At 35.6% G+C, this 14,027-nt stretch overlaps 1 protein-coding gene across 1 annotated transcript in view; it reads right to left on the reverse strand.

Moving 5' to 3' along the window:
* TENM4 (teneurin transmembrane protein 4) overlaps positions 1-14,027 on the reverse strand; it is a 2,903,849-nt gene that overhangs the window by 2,507,084 nt on the left and 382,738 nt on the right. The window contains exon 2 of the mRNA XM_078433056.2: positions 6,745-6,788. The gene's annotated coding sequence lies outside the window, so the exon portion shown is untranslated. The remainder of the gene's footprint in view (positions 1-6,744; positions 6,789-14,027) is intronic.

Below are 14,027 nucleotides of genomic sequence, written 5' to 3' on the forward strand. Positions count from 1 at the left end.
AAAACTTTCATTTCTGACATAAGAACATAATCATACCACCAATAATTTCTATCTTCCAATCACTGCCCTATACTCTTTGATGCCCCAGCTGGGGAATGGACCCATGTTCAATCAATAGAATGAATAATTTACCTACTCATACTGGGATGTGTCTATGACCCATCAGCTCGACATTTTGGCTAGAAGCACTAGAAAAGTGTTCTTGCCACTGCTATTGCCAGGCTGGTAGGATATCAGCCTCATGTGAATGTGGCAAGAGCCAAGCTATAAGAAAGATGGCACAAAGGAAGGCAAGGCAAACAGGTACAGTGAGGATTAAGACCTGTTCCTGGTTCCAATATTTTTGAGTCCTCAGGTTCAGTCAAATGTTAGCACTACCTTGCAGCTTTCAGTTATTATGAGTTGGTTTACTATCACTTCAATAGTCTTAATATATTATATTTAAGGTGAATCTCAACATCTATGTTTAATAATGAGAAAAATGCCACTTCTTTTAAGGTTGTTGTTAAAATAATGTATGAAAAATTGAATAGCCTATTGTGTTGACTTGTATGGGCTTTCAACACATACTACCTTCTTTCTTTTCTTACCTGAATATATATATATGTGTATATATATATATATATATATATATATATATATACATATATACATATACATATACATATACATATACATATACATATACATATATATATAGTCTTGGTAGTCTTGGTAGTTATATATATATATATACTATATATATATATAGTTATATATATATATATATATACTATATATATATATATATATAGTTATATATATATATATATATAACTATATATATATATAGTCTTGGTAGTTCTATTATCCTTCCCATGGAAGGTCAAATTACTGTCTATATTATGAAATAAATAAATTCACAAGGCAAATGCTTTGTTAGTGTGTGGACTGAAAAGCTAATTTATGTGAACAAGGACAAGTTTCAAGCATTGAGGCATGCTTGGGCTCCACATTCTTCGACCTCATAGTTTATATTGCTGACTACTTTTTTGTGTTTACTATAACAGTTAATCCTCACAACAATCCTATTAGGGAGGTCTTTATTATGCCTATTCTTAGATATATAAACCATATTAGTTTCCTTGTGTTTTCCCACTTTCTAGAGGCTGCCTGCATTCCTTGGGCTAACTCTGACCTCTGCTTCTGTCACACTGTCTCTGTCTCTGACTTTGACCTTCCTGTCTCCCTCTAATAAGAACTCTTGGTTACGTTGGGCCCATCTAAACAATGCAGTATAACCTCCCCATCTCAATTCCTTAATTTAATCATATCTGCAAATTCCTCTTTAGCATTTCAGGCGACATATTCACAAGTTTCAAGGATTAGTATGTGGACATATTGTTAGGGTAGGATGAGCATTATCCAGCCTACAATATAAACTAATCTTATAGAAATTAGAGACAGGCCCAAAGCTACACAGATGGTTGCTCTGAAGGCTAGGTTTCAACTCCAGTCAAGACAGTCTAATTCCGAAGCGTGTGCTCTTATCTATCATGTCTATGATATGTAGACAGGGCTTCATGGCACACTCTATAATACTATAAAAATATAGAAAACACAGTATAGATTTATTCACTGTCAGTCTCCAGAATAGTTTGTTTGGTTCTGCCTGAAGCTTTTTTTCTCAGCCATAAGCTGCAGAAAAGTGAATCTGTTACTTGGAAAAGTACATCTGTGTGCTTTCTCCAGGCAGTCATGAGACTTTCATGTCCTTATGATTTACACTGTATATAAACCTTGGCACCCAGTTAGTTTCCTGTTGGCAAAATGACTTCACTATATACATCATTCTTATCTTAAATGTTTGTGAAAGTCAGTCAGTCAACAAGCATTTATCGAGTGCCTAAAAAAGCATTTCACATAAATCAATGTGCTATAAGTCAATAAGATAATCACTCAAATGTCACCAATATAAATGGCATTCCTCAAATGAAAGTTTTAAAACACTGAGATTGTGAAAACACACAAAAAATATGACTGCATGGCTAAATTATACTTAATGACCTGAAGGTTTAGAAGATGTTTAAATGTCTGTATGTCTGTCTAGCTACCTACCTAACCACGCCCCTCACACATACACACACACATAAGACACCTACATGTTTAAGTCAAATATTTTCAGTGAATCAGGCTATTCATTTTTTTAGATGTAACGCTGAGCACATGGATATAAGCACAGTAAATAATTAATCATAAAATGTTTGCTGAACTAGGAGGTACTATGAATTGGACCCTAAAGCATACATATGCACTCCACCATTGAGGCTTCTTAGAGATGAGAATGCCGAGTTACACGCAGCTCTCTGGATGTATTATATACTCTGGTGAAGGAAACTTTAACATGCAGTTCCACTGACTGAAATGCTCTCTTCAATCTCTTCACCTAGTTAAGCCATATTGACACCTCAAGTGTCACCTTCTCCAAGGTACTTCTCATTCCCATTTACACACTTTCACAGCACTCAGTACTTGCCTCTATGATGACAGAGATTATCATTCAAGTTAGCTGAGCTATCAATCTGTATTACCTACTGTATTATGATATCCATGAAGACAAAGCTGCATTTTATCTACTTTAATCCATGCAGTCCCCAGCATGGATTCTGGCTTAAAATAAAGAAAATGCAATGGGATCTGGAAAATGAAAGGTCTAATATTGTGTAGAGATACATAAGATTTCTGTAAAACTGGAACTCTCAATACAAGTACTACTCAGAACCATAATCCTACTTTCCCCTAGTTGATGAAACCCCTTCACTTTTAGTTCTGAAATTAGTTCAGAATGTGGAATCAATATTTCCCTTAAATGGAAGCATGTAAATTATATGTGTAACTCTTTATGGATAGTAATGAAAACACCAATAATGCAAGAATCATGGCCCAGGAAGAAATTTAGCTTCTCACATCAGCCAGTATCACCACCAGATGCATGGCGGCCCTCACCTTTGAGGGATTTGGAGGCCAAGGGACTACACACTGAACTAGGCTGCATCTGTTCCAGTTCTGGGTGGTCAAACTTGCTTCTAAAAATATTCTCTTTTCTTGATGAAATAAATTGATAATGTAATCTATCAGATTGTGTTGTGGGGTGTGCACATCTGCATTTGGTTTCTATCTGCCAAACTTGAAAATGACATAAAATATCAGGGAAAGCTTTATAAAAGAACTAACATTTGAACAAGGACTTTTATAGAAGTTTAGAGTTTGTCCCGTGCAGGAGTAAGAATAACAGCCTTCAAGGTAGAGAGAAAATGTACAAATCTATAGAATATTCAGGAAAAGAGGAAAAAATGGCTGCAGCATAAAATGAAATTGGACTTATAGGTGGAGAATATTGGAAGTATTCTCCTTCCAATATTGAAGGTAAGGTTGGAGACATGGATTGGACCTTGACATTGAATGTCTTTGAAAACCAAATTAAAGAGTAAATGCTAGGAAAACAAAATGGCATGAAAAGGATTTTGTAAAATAGGATTTTTAGTAATTAATAGCTATTTAAAAGCCATATAATGCTAATGCTGTTTTGTTGATTTATCAGGACTCTTGAATAAATATTTTCCACTGTTCATCTTCCCAGAACACTGTCCTTGCTGGTTTCTGATGCTAAAATATACACAAGAAAATCATCTAGGCCCAGGCTAAAGACCTACCTCATTTGTGAAACCATTCCAAATTCTCACTCATTAAGTGCCCCTATTATATTCTTTCTATTTATAGCTTCTGGAATGTATCATACTTTATATTATAATTAGTTTTGTTTATACCTGTCTCTCCTACTATAATATGAACACCTTAAGCTTTAAGGCATGTCTGATTTCCAACAGCAGCAACTACGAAAACAATAATAATGATTAATAACCATGTAATGTTTGCTGTATGATAGGAACATCTCTAAGCACATTACCAGCTCATTCAATATTCTGAGACAATGAAAGTATGACATAGAGAGGCATGAGATCATATACTTTGGATGAGCCAGATCATCATCCCCAAATTCTGGATCCAGAGTTCTTGCCCTTAAATATATGTAATACTATTTCTTTACCAAAACCAAGGATGATGTTTTTTATATATTCTATAATCAAATAATAATTGTAATAATAAAAACACTATTTACCCTCAAAACATATAATTGATTTATTTTTAAAAAATTTATTAAAGTAGGTTATATTTCAAGCACTTTTTGTTTTCTCAGGATTCAAAAGTAAAGCCGCTTCTGCTCTTGTAGACCTCATAGTCACCAGAGATTATACATCTACAAAATGTCACCTACAGATAAATTTTTAGTCATTTAAAATGGTATCAACAGCCAAATTATGTCTTCAGTCATAATTTCTAATGATAAATGTAAACCTGGATTAGTGCTGATTATTTTAGTGAATTCATATATCCTTTGGGCATTTTATTGTTACATGACCTTATCAAGAAAACAAATTTTAGTCATTTATGTGGTTGAGAAGTTTTAACAAATTACTTTAGAGAGACTGTTTTCTTGCTTATCAGGATTTATGTATCAGAAAGTATATCCAAACTAGATAGAGTTTCTTCAATTGCAAGAAGGACTAATTTTAGACCCAGAAACAAGCCTTTGATACAACAATTCTTGACATTTGAATTCATCATGGTATAACTGCTTGAGAAATAGCTGCTTACCTATAAAAGTTAAATGTACTCTCTCATCCATACGAAGTATTCAATCATATGTTAGTCAGTTTCTCATGTTTCCAGCTCAGTACCACAAGCCATTATTTTTCTCTTGATTTAACATATACACTTACATAGTTTTTATAAATTCCATAATTTGGTGTTAAATGAAGTACAGAAATACTGGTACTGAAAATAGCTTTTTTTTTTTTTTTGAAAGTTGAGAGGTTAAACAATAAAAACTCAAGGCTGCTTCTTTGGACCCACTAAATGGCTGTTCAATTTCACCAACAAGGCTACTTAATGACTAGTTATTTCCAGATTAAATTTCAAGAGGTCCTTTATAGCATTTTTCTGCAATCTTCTACATCATAGTTCTCTCTAATATGACTGTCGATCAGATCCTGCTTAGTTAAGGTAACACATGTCAAATATTTTCAAGAAAAATGTCTCAACAAGTCTCATATACTTCATTTTAAAAATCAAATTAATTTAAAAATATGTTAAATAACCAAACATCTCTTCAGATGCCCTAACTTTCCACTTTGTAGACAGCATGTTTACATAAAAATACTCTTGTTTATACATAATGACTTGGTCTCTCACTTTGCAACTTCTATATTTTCTATTCACTGATTTAATTTCTTTTCTACTTTTATTCATTCTATTTTTTCCAGGTTTTCATGGGCCATTTAAAAAAAACATAACTTTTTTAGAATATTCTCAACTGATTCTTAGAATGTAGGCTATAATTGCTCAACATTATAATATTTGCTTGTGGTGATATCAAATAGCATTGTCTCATTTGCAAAATGAGTACTTAAAAGAGAAATGCTATGGGAACAAATCAACTTTATTATAAAATGTTAATAGGCTGGTAAGGTAGTATAGAGTAAGCCTATTTCAACTCCTCTAATAATATTTCCTCCTGTATTCTCAAAGGAGATGGTTAAAAGTGTTTTGTTAAGATGTCTGTGTAAAATAAAAATATTACATAGACATTAATATAAATCCCAATTCCTAAATAATAATTAAAAATTATGTGTAATCGGATTTTCACTGGCTCTCCCAAGATATCTTGCATTATTCAATGAAGTAATGAGACATGAAAACACCAACAATTCCTCTTGAATAACCCATCTGATTTATAATACATTTAAGTCAAGAATAAATTCTTCCTGCTGTATTGCTTCTCAGCTAAGTTACATAGATTCATAAGGACATAGAGCCACAGAACATCTAAATTATTTATTAGGAAAGAAACGAGATTTCCCTTGGTTTAAGATAAAACCTGTGACTTCACAGTGATGGTTTTTTCAACTTCGATGCATTGTGAATAGCAACAGAAAATATCAACTGCCATTAAAATTATTAAATAAACTCCCCAAAAATACTTAGTTTGAAATTAACTCTCAGATAAAATTAATAAGTTCTTGTAAACTTGATTATTAAATGTGCATGCTTCAATATTAGGAAACCTAACATTTTCTGACAGGATTTTATTACTTTGGTACATCAAAGAAACTAAATACTTCATCCATTCAAATTCTGGAACAAGAATGAATCATTCATTTCCATATTTCTAAGCATTTTATGAGATGAAAGAATTTCATAGACATTCCATATTTTTCATGGGGTGCTAAAACCTTTAAAAAATAGAAAATCTAAGCAAATTACATTGTTCATAGAAGTTAGCACTGTATAGTTCGTCTCAGGTTAGTTTTTCTATTTTTCCTTTTTTTTCTTTATTCATCTGGACCCTGGTTTTTCTTTATTCATATGAACCCTGTGTTTTCATGACAACACAAACACTAAGTGTTCTCCAAATCATTTAATTCCATTATCTTTTGCCACTTTGCAGATGGAACTGTTTCACCCATCATATCATTTAGTGAGGGATAAACAAAAAATATTTCTCTAGGAACTTTATCTGCAGGTGGAGAATAGAATATTACAATACCCCTAAATCATAGGTTTGGTTTCTAGCTTTAAGGACCAGGGTGTCAGAATATATACTTTTTAAAAATGCATCACATTAAGAAACGTGGTATCACTTACCAGTCAGTTTACATCTCAGCACCCATCTCCAAACAAAATTGACACTGAAAGAATTAAAAAATATTAAATAAAATATAAAAGCAAAAAATACAACGTCTGATTATTTCATAGTAAAATTATAAATCATATTATTAAGTATACATTAACACAGCTACTGAAAAAAATACAGTATTTAGAATGCATTTTAATAATATAATGACAATAGACTTTCCATAGATAGGCAAATTTGTACAAACTAATCTTCATTTATGGCAAGGAAGTAAATTCAGTATAAATTTTTTTAAGGTATCAGCTAGGTTAGAATGCATTAAGGATAAAAACAATTTCAGTTAGCATCTATGCTGAATTATTGCCCAAGCAGTTAGGATAAAAATAGTGCTGGTCAAAAAATAATAAAATATATAGGAATAAACTTAACCAAATTGGTGAAAGATTTGTTCTGTGGAGACTATAAAACACGGATGAAAGAAATTGAAGATAACACAAACAAATGGAAAGACATTCCATGTGCATGTGTTGTAAAACAATACTGTTAAAATGTCTATACCCAAAAAAATCTACACATTTAATGCAATCCATATCAAAATACTAACATTTTTCAAAGAACTACAACAACAAATGTAAAATTTATATGCAACCACAAAAGATCAAAAATAGTGTAAGCAATCTTGAGAAACAAGAACAAAAGTGAAGGTATCACAATCCCAGATTTCAAGATATACTGCAAAACTGTAGTAATTAAAACAGTGTAGTACTTGCACAAAAATAGATGCAGAGATCAACAGAACAGAATAGAAAGCCCCCAAATAAACCCACACCTATATGGTCAATTAATCTTTGACAAAGAAGGCAAGAAGACACAATGAGAAAAAGACAATCCAGATAGTCCCTTTGATAATGGCTTTGGGAAAATGGGACAGCTACATGCCAAAAAGAAAGAAAGAAAGAAAGAAAATGGACCACTTTCTTACATCATACCCAAAAATAAACTCAAAATGGAGTAGAGACCAAAATGTTAGACCTGAAATCATCCTAGAAGACAGCAGTCAGTAATTTCTCTGACATGGGCAGTGGCAACATTTATCTAGGTATATCTCCTGAAGAAAGGAAAACAAAAGCAAAAATAAACTTTTGGGTCTACATCAAAATAAAAAGCTTCTGCACAGCAAAGGAAACAATCAGTAAAACTAAAAGATAGCCTACTTAACTGGAGAAAATGTCTGCAAAGGACATATCTGATAAAAGGTTAGCATACAAAATTTATAAAGAACTTATCCAGCTCAACACCAAAAAAAACCCCAAATAAACCAATTAAAAACAAATGGGCAGAAGACTTGAAAGGACATTTATCAAATAAGACATTCAGATGGCCAACAGACACATGAAAATATGTTCAATATCACTTATCATGAGAGAAATGCAAACTGAAACTACAATGAGATATCACCTCACACCTGTCAGAATGGTTAAAATAAGAAATGGAAGAAACAAGTGCTGTGAGGATGTGGAGAAAAAGGAATCCTCATGCACTGTTGGTGGGAATGCAAACTGGTACAGTCACTGTAGAAGACAGTATGTAGGTACCTCGAAAAATGAAAAATAGAATTACCTTATGATCCAATAATTCCACTACTGGGTATTATCCAAAGAACAAAAAAAGACTAACTAAAGAAGGTATATGCACCCCTATGTTTATAGTAGCATTATTTACAACATTCAAGATATGCAGCCTAAGTGTTCTTTACTAGATGAATGGATAAAGAAGATGTGGTGTGTGTGTGTGTGTGTGTGTGTGTGTGTGTGCGTGTGTGCGTGTGTGTGTGTGCATATGCAACAAAACAAAATGTAATGTATAGAATTGCTGAATTAGTATATTGTACACCCGAAACGAACACCTAATGTTTACCAGACTGGAATTAAAATAAATAGAGATGGTCATATTCATTGCAGCGTTAAAAAATAAAATATACATAACATGGCGATTGGCAACCTTCTTATCTAAAGAGACAATAAATATTTTAGGCTTCAGGGGCATACAGTCTCTTTCTCAACTACTCGACTCTGTATGTAAAGGAATAGGTATGTCTGTGCAATTAAACTTTATTGACAAAATCAGCCAGCTGGCAAGAATTTGGCCCCAGGCCACAATTTTCTGAGTCCCGGAAAAACACACTGAATATTCCAACTCAGGAATATCAATCTTAACACACGACAGACAAATGAAATATAGAGAATTACTGGGACTGAATAATTAGAGCCCAATGCTTCAGAATAAACTATGTGATTTAAAATCACCCTACAGGGGCTCCTGGGTGGCTCAGTCAGTTAAACGGCTGACTTTGGCTCAGGTCATGATCTCGCAGTCCGTGAGTTCGAGCCCTGCGTCGGGCTCTGTGCTGACAGCTCAGAGCCTGGACCCTGTTTCAGATTCTGTGTCTCCCTCTCTCTGACCCTCCCCTGTTAATGCTCTGTTTCTCTGTCTCAAAAATAAATTTAAAAAAAAGTTAAAAAAAATTTAAAATCACCATACAAACACCTGCAGAGCTCTCAGCCCCAAATGATGAAAAAGGAGACTCAGAGTAATTATTTTTAATATTTACAGTAAATATTAAAAATATATTGTAAATATAAAGTAGATATCTAAAAGTGATAGTAAATAGGAAATCTCATAATTTTAAAAGAATAAAGACAATTATTTGACTTTTAATTATGCATTTTAAAAAATGCTAAGTAACAGCAAGATTCCTGGGACCTAACTTTTGCTTGTAGATTAGGGAATTCTACTAAATTAGGAAGAATAATAGATTGGAATTACCCAGATAGAATAATAAGGCCAAGCTTTACAATCCTTGGAAAATGAGTTGAAAAGACGAATCCAGAAAGTATTGTTCCAGATAAAGATCTGGTGTCAGTCTGGAAGGGAGTTTACGGGCTTCCTGCAATAGTTTCACTATTTGATCATTAGCTAACCAATATGTAATACTGGTAAAAACAAGAGAACAGACTCAATTGCAAACACACTTAGGTATTCAAAGAAATACTAATTTTACTGATTTTGGCAATATGAGATAAAACTCAAACTGGGAAACAGATTATGCAGAAGACAACTAATTATATTTGCTTTTCTAAAATTTTTATTTATTTTGAGGGAGAGAAAGTGCACGAGTGGAAGAAAGGGGGGCAGATAGAGAAGGAGAGAGAGAATCTCAAGCAAGCCTGATGCTCAGCACAGAGCCCAACTCGGGGCTTGATCCCATGACCTTGAGATCACAACCTGAGCTAATATCAGGAATTAGAGGTTTAACCAACTGAGCCACGAAGGTGCCCAGAAACTATTATATTTGTGACAGATTTGTGACAGAAGAGGCTAGCAATAAGAATTCTTGCTATTACTTCACAGTTAGAATTGCTATTTATTCCTTTTTGAATTTTTGAAAATGGTTGTGTGTGATAGACCTTGAAGTTGTGCATTTTAGTTTTTAGTGAACACTGAACACTGACCCCAGACCACATACCTATACACCTACTTTTACTCCATGTGGCTATTTTTCATTTTGAATGGCTAGATCATCCTAGTAACTTTACCTTTATAGTCGAAATATGGTTCTACTTGTCAGAGCAAAAGAAAAAAAAAATGTTAAGAAGGCATCTCTGACAAACATAAATAATAGATTTCTTGTGCTCTTCATTCATGACTCCCAGTTATGGGCCCCATGTGTCTTCCCAAAATCCATATAAAATCCTAACCCCAGTACCTCAGAATGTGACTGTACCTGTAGAAAGAGCCTTTACAAAGGTAATTAAAATGAAATGAGATCATTAGACTTGGCCCTGATCCTTTATGACTGGTGTTCTTATAGGAAGAATAAACTCAGAGACAAACATGAGCACACACAGAAGATCATCTGAAGACACAGGGAGAAGAAAGCCATCTACAAGCAGACAGGCCTCAAATAAAAACAGAAATAAAAATAAAACAAAAGCACAACCCTGCCAACACCTTGATCTCAAATGTCTTGGCCCTAGAACTGTGAAAAAGTAAAATTCTGTTTTGAAGCCACTTTGTGGTACAGAGAGTGTATGATGCTCTTGCTCTCCCCTCCCCGCCTATGAGGCCAATCGAGGAATGGCAGCAGTGAAACAGACTAAAAGTCAACTTACCCACCCCTCTTTCTCTACCACCTCCAGTGACTACTAGCAATTACCGAAGTAAGTGTGTCACACACTTGCACTGAGAAAGAATAACTGGCTACAGGTGGAGGAAGGAGGAGGAAGGCTCATTATAAACGGCAGGTCTCCATTTTAAGAAAAATGAATGCAGAAAATGTAGTTGAAATCCATGTGGTCAGAAACTATACATTGTCCCTCTTTTTGTAAATTCTCAGTTATTGGCTGCACTCCAGAGGCCACAGGTTGGAATTCCAATTAACCATGAAACTGTCAAAAATAAGGGTTGTATCATGAGACCTTAACAGTCTGCTCATCATTTCAGAGAAAACTGAGGCTCTTAAACATTAATTTGCTCAAAGTCACAAAGGTAATGAATGTAGATCTTGCATTCATTACATAATCACGTTGGTCTTTTTCCAAAGTTTGTACACTATGGAAACTCTGCCTCAGTGGGCAGTTCCTTCACTGTTTCAACAAATGTTTATTGATTGCCTGCTATGTTCCAGAGACACTTCTTGGTATTAGGATACAACAGTGAACAACATAGACTAAAGCTGGCTTCTTGAGTTTATATTCTAACATTGGGTGATAGACAGTAAACAATAATCATAATAGGCAGTTGTATTACATAATATAAGATTAAAAGTGTTAGCCAGAAAAGAAAAAGTATAGCAGGATAAAGGGATTGGGGATAGCACGATGGAAGCTGATGCAGAGCAGGGCAGGAGGCAGTTTGCGATTTCAAATTGGGTGTTCAAGGTAGGTTCACTGACATTTAAGCAAACAATTTAAAGAGATAAGGGAGCTAACTAGAAACCTATTTCTGTGAAGATTGATCCAGAGAATTCTAGTGCAACCTTAAGTTTTCAGATTGGCCCCTGACTGACTTTTTGGAGAAACAACAGGGCAACCAGTGTGGCTGCAGTAGAGGGAATGATGGAGAAAGTAGTAGGAGAGGAATGGAGGCAAATGAGGGATGGAGAGGTGAATAGATCTGGTTAAGAGGGCCTTGCAAGCTATTGAAAGGAAACTGGATTTTACTCTAAGTACTCTAAGTACCCATTACAGGGTGTTGAACAAAAATTAGTGTTTTATTAATGTTTATTTATTTTTGAGATTCAGAGAGAGCAAGATAGCGCAAGCATGAGGGGGAGGGCAGAGAGACAGGGAGAGAGAATTCGAAGCAGGCTCCCGGCTCTGAGCTGTCAGCACAGAGCCTGATGCAGGGCTGGAACTCATAACTGGTGATATCATGACCTGAGCTGAAGTCAGACACTCAACCAACTGAGCCACCTAGGTGCTCGGAGCAAAAATTAATTCTTATTAAAAGTAATACTCTGGCTGCTATCTTGACCATATATCTGGGTTTTAGGCAAAGTGTAAGCAGGGAGAGGTGTTAGGAAGTTACTGCAGTCATACTCAAGAAAGGTGGTGGTGGCTTGGACCATGGTAGTAGCATGGAAATGATGAGAAGCAACTTATTGTTGACGTATTTTAAGTATATTAGAAATGTGAAGATATCCTGGCACATTAGGTATAGGTTATGAGAGAAAGAAGGGAAGAAATCTGTTGTGTTAGCATGTAAGCTTTTTCCATGAAGGTTTCTCTTTTATATAATACATGTGTTATGGTGTGATAAGCATGAGCTTGGAAGAAAGGCAAATGTGGCATTGATTTCTGGTCCTAGTGGGTACTAGGCATCTCTTTCAACAAAATAGTGCTGTGCTAAGAGCTCAAATCTAGGGACACATGGGTGGCTCAATCAGTTAAGCGTGGGAAGTCAGTTTAGGTCATGATCTCATGGTTCATGGGTTCGAGACCCACATCTGCCGCTGTGCTGACAGCCTGGAGCCTGCTTCTTATTTCGGGTATCCCTCCCTCTCTCTCCCTGCCCCTTCCCCACTCATGCTCTGTTCCTTTCTCTCAAAAATAAAACATTTAAAAAAAACCTTAAAAACAAAAAGAGCTCAAGTCTAAAGCCCTGTGATCCTTTCTATGAAAGCTGGCTCTTTAACTTACTGAGAAACTTTGAGGGATTTAAATTTGACCCTCTAATCCTCAGTATCCTCATTATATTATTGGGTAATAAACATAATTACCAGAGAGGGAGAGACAAAGAGGTGGGGGAGGGAGGAAAAATGTATCACATCTGTTAAGGCCTATTAAGCAGTATGAGCTTAGTGCCAAACATATAGCAGGTGTAGTAGATTGAATTAATGGCTCCAATGCCTTCTCCCTCCCTGTAGCCACACCCTTTGCCATGTAATTTCCTAATAGCCCCTACTCAAGAGGAAGAGTATAGTTCCTTACTGTTTAACTTTGGGTTGTGCCCTGTGACTTACTTTGGCCTGTAGAATGAGAATAGAAGCGATAGTGTGACAAATCCAACCAAGCCTAGTCCTTAAGAGGCTTTGGGTATTTCTGCTTTTCCTTTTGTACCTCTCTCCTGTCCCTGGATTCCCCGAACATGAGAGTGTTGTGGGGCAGAGCCACTTCTTCTGACCCTTGACCTGCATCTGGAGGCAGAGCAGCTTCAGCTACCTCACCCTGAAGCAGAGGTGCCCAGAGCCCGGAGGAACCCCCAACCAATGGGAAGACATGTGCGTAAGAATAAGCAGTTAGTTCTTTCAGTCACTGAGGTTGGGGATGCTTTGTTACACAGTAATAGCTCAGTAAGTGATAGAGTCGGCACTGAATAATCCTAGTCTATTTCCTTAAAGTTTTGATTAAAACAACAACAAAAACCCAAATACCCTCTACGTTGTTTGAACTGTCTTCCTTTGCTTTATAGTTTTTAATACTTTGATACTGAGAGCAGATTGGGAGTTAAGACACAAGTCAAATTCCACAAAACAAAATTCCAGGGGTTCCTGGGTGGCTGAGTTGGTTGAACATCTAACTCTTGATTTGGGCTCAGGTCATGATCCCAAGGTCATGGGATTGAGCCTGCATCCATCTCTGAACTGAGTGTGGAGCCTGTTTAAGATTATCTTGCTCCCCGGGGTGCCTGGGTGGCTCAGTCAGTTGAGCGCCTGACTTTGGCTCAGGTCATGATCTTGCGGTCTGTGAGTTCGAGCCCCACGTGGGGCTCTGTGCTGACAGCTCAGAGCCTG

This window comes from Panthera onca, chromosome D1 (assembly GCF_046562875.1).
Source record: "Panthera onca isolate mPanOnc1 chromosome D1, mPanOnc1 haplotype 2, whole genome shotgun sequence".
In the NCBI taxonomy this organism is placed as follows: Eukaryota; Metazoa; Chordata; class Mammalia; order Carnivora; family Felidae; genus Panthera; species Panthera onca.